Source organism: Sardina pilchardus, chromosome 8 (genome assembly GCF_963854185.1).
Source record: "Sardina pilchardus chromosome 8, fSarPil1.1, whole genome shotgun sequence".
NCBI classification, from domain to species: domain Eukaryota; kingdom Metazoa; phylum Chordata; class Actinopteri; order Clupeiformes; family Clupeidae; genus Sardina; species Sardina pilchardus.
Window position 1 is genome coordinate 4,391,544 of NC_085001.1, and position 4,252 is coordinate 4,395,795.

A 4,252-nucleotide genomic window follows, 5' to 3' on the forward strand; every position below is an offset into this window, starting at 1 on the left:
GTGTGTGTGTGTGTGTGTGTGTGTGAATGCGTAACCTGCCTTACACCCCAGGGCGGCTCTGCACCCGTGTAAGTTTCCGCTCCACTTGCTGGCGATGAGGCAGATTGACGTTGATTGATCTGCACGCTGATCTGAGCATGCCCAGAACTCACTCCCTCACTTCCTCCCTCAGCGTCATGGAAACAGAACAGCAACGCCACTCATGTGTCCCCTGTGCCAATCATTTACCTGCAATCACCACACACACACACACACACACACACACACACACACACACCACAAATCATTTACCTGCAATCACCACACACAGACACACACACACACACACACACACACACACACACACACACACACACACCACAAATCATTTACCTGCAATCACCACACACACACACACACACACACACACACACCACAATTCATTTACCTGCAATCACCACATACACACACACACACACACCGTACACCACAAATCATTTACCTGGAATCACCACACACACACACACACACACACACACACCGTACCACACACCACAAATCATTTACCTGCAATCACCACATACACACACACACATACACACACACACACCGCACTACACACACACCACACACCACAAATCATCTACCTGCAATCACCACTAGTGATGCTCCGATCGATCGGCAGCCGATCATGATCGGCCGATATTGCCTAAATATGGCTTGATCGGTGAAGCCCAAAAGCGCCGATCAAAAAAGCCGATCATGTGACCTAAATTCCACCTCTAGGCGCAGCGCACAGGCACACAAGCCAAGAGTAGATAGGAGCTTGCAGTGGCAAACATGAGTAGGCTAAAGGTTCAGTGTAAAATACCATTTGCAATGTATGTCGTGCTGAAATCCCTCGAGGTGGAAGCCACCAACGAAGTTTTAACACCACCGACGGACAACTGAATATGTCGGGTATGATAAACTAAACCAGCCAACTTCCCCACCCTTCAATCAGCCGACTGTAGGCCTATACGATAGGGATAATAAGAGATGGAAAGACATCACGTTCAGAATTAATTTGCCTCCACGAACAACCTCGTTGTGGAGGATAAAGCCCTCCTTATAGTTATAAGATTTTGCAAATATTTGTAGCCTCAAAGATTTTTGAAAGACAGTCAGACTCTCACATCTAAAACAAGACAAGTCATAGAGTTTTAAGTAACAAACTAGTCACAGACTATGCAGACATGCGATAATATCAGACATGTTTGATATTGTCGTAACGGCAAAACTAGAAAAAGACTCCGACTGGCTTACAACCGCTAATTGACACCTTAAACGAGTTTACGGGAGCGCGCCGCGCCATGATTTCTGTCCCGACTTTGGATATTTATTCGCTCACTGTGAAAACATGGCAATATCGTGCAATGTAAGTCGGCCCTAACCTCCCTTGATCCACGATATGACCCCACAGGCATGAAATACTAATGTGTATCTCCCCGTGTTACCAAACAGTAGCCTTGACAAGCTGAAGAATAGAGTAATAGCTTCCCAAGCGCAGACGCCTGTCCAATGTCCCTGCTAGCTTAACAGTGCACTTTATTGACTCAAACTGGTGGCATTTAACGGCATGTTTCAGTCATGGGGGATTCGAAAAGAACAAAAGGCTTGCAATTCATTGCTTACAGTCGCTTACATTGTTTCTTTTTTTGGGAATTTGGAACAGAGAAAAAGCATAGTTTTGCACTTTGTGGCAGTAGGTTTTGATGTAACACGTTTTTCATTTAATGTAGTCAGTGTATTTAGAGGCTATACTTTTCAAGTAGCCTAGGCAATGTAATTTGGTCCCATCCCATTTAGGTGATCTGTGTGTTGGTCTGCCTGACCCCCTCCTTATATGAAATCATTTTATGTCTCGCTGCATATTTGGAAAAGATGGCCAAAGTTATTTCATTTTCTAAATACAAATCGATAAATGGTTGTTCTTCAACATCTTGACTAGCCTATAGGCCTACTGTCTTCTATGCCACTTACCTTAATTCATAGTTAGTTTAATTTCTACATATGATGCAAACTCTGCTAGACTATTGTTAAAAGACTCTCATTCCCCTGCCATTCTGTGATCGGCAGTGATCGGCAATCGGCCGATCATGATTTTGGTGATCGGTAATCGGTGATCGGCCCCAAAAATGCTGATCGGAGCATCTCTAATCACCACATACAGTACACACCGGTCCACATACACCACACAACACAAATAATTTACCTGCAATCACCACATACACACACACACACACACACACACCGTACCACACACAGCACAAATAATGTACCTGCTATCACCACATACACCACACGCCAGACACACACCATACCACACACATTGCACCACACCACATACTACTAAACCACACAACACAACACCACAACACACCACACACACACACCACACCACACCACACCACACCTCACACATACACACACACCACCTACACACTGCCCCTCACTATGAACACACCACTTTCTGATATGTTGCTGCGTAGAGCGGCCCCAGCAGCGGAGAGTAATGACTTCTTTTTCATCATTGTGTTGCATATTCCAAATGCACAGCACTTCTGCATTCTGTATTCTCTGTGTATGAAAGGCACTATTCAAATAAAGATTATTATTACAGTGCATGAAAATGCACTGAACTGTTATTCCAAGTCTTCTTATTATTACAGTGCATGAAAATGTTACTTCTTATTCTTCTTCTTCTAACGCTCGCAATTCAGCTTCAACCGTTTAACGTAGAAACTTCATTCAAACGTTGTTGCGTAGGTCTTGCTTATGCCATGTGTGCTTTGTATTTTTCAACTTTGTAACTTTTATACTTTTTAAACTATGAATTAAAAAACGATTTCCCCATAGATTTAACATTGAGCTATTTCCCCATAGACTTAACATTGCTCATTATGACATCACGGCAGCAATTAGAATCTTACGCCAGGTGGCCGGCCACCTGGGCACCAACTGTCAGTTTCTCTGGCTTTAAGCATACAGTCTCTCAGAAGACTACATATCCTGTTAACTGTTTCCTCTGTCCACAACTGTTTCAAAATAAAAGTCCTCACTGCAATAATACACTATTAAATCATTTAACCATTGAAACTACTCAACTATTGAACTGTTCAACCATTCCAACTGTCAGTTATCATCCACTATGCCTCCAGTCAACTACATGAAACCTCCATGTACCTAGCAACCAACATAGCAACCATTAAAATTAAGTGTTTATGACCGTTTCCATAGCAACCAACATGATTACACTGCAGTAACTTCTTGTTTCCTGATAGTGGCCAACATGGATACCCTAGCAACAAATGTTTCAAAATAAAAGTCCTCACTAGCAAGTTAGCATAGTTAGCATTGTTAGCATTTTTAGCATAACTGCAAATAATCATCAACTAAGTTAGCTAATCAACCTGGTTAGCATTGTTAGCAAATGTAGCATTGTTAGCATTACTGCTAGAAATCATCGGTTAAGTTAGCTAATCAACCTGGTTAGCATTGTTAGTAAAGTTAGCATTGCTAGCATAATAAGCATTTTTAACGTAACTGCTAGAAATCATTAGCTAAGTTAGCTAATCAACATTTTAACATGAATAGAAATCATTAGTTAAGTTAGAACTGGAACGTTTCATCTTTAAACTGTCTACCTTCACACTATCAACTCTCTGTAAAACTATGCAACCACCATGTTTACCCTAGCTACACCTTAGTAACCATATCTACATTATCTATCTATTTTTGCATTTTCATGCACTGGTAATTCCTTGGAATTGCATTTCTAGTTAAACTTCTTCTTCTAACGCAGCCAATTCAGCTTCAACCGTTTAACGTAGAAACTTCATTCAAACGTTGTTGCGTAGGTCTTGCTTATGCCATGTCTGCTTTGTATTTTTCAATTTTGTAACTTTTATACTTTTTAAACTATTAAATAAAAACTATTAAAATTTCCCCCATAGACTTAACATTGCTCATTATGACATCACGGCAGCAATTAGAATGTTACGCCAGGTGGCCAGTCCAGGTGCAGCAGCTCTCTCTCTCTCTCTCTCAGGCTCTTGAGACTACATTTTCTGTTCCCCTGTATCAACTGTATCAACATAAGTCTTCCTAACTCCATCCAACTTTCTATCCATTCATCTTCTTCAAACCATTCACTCATCCACCCATTCTAAACAGTCTGCCTATCAACATCAATTAGACGATCTACATTCAACTTTTAAACAATCTACTCTGT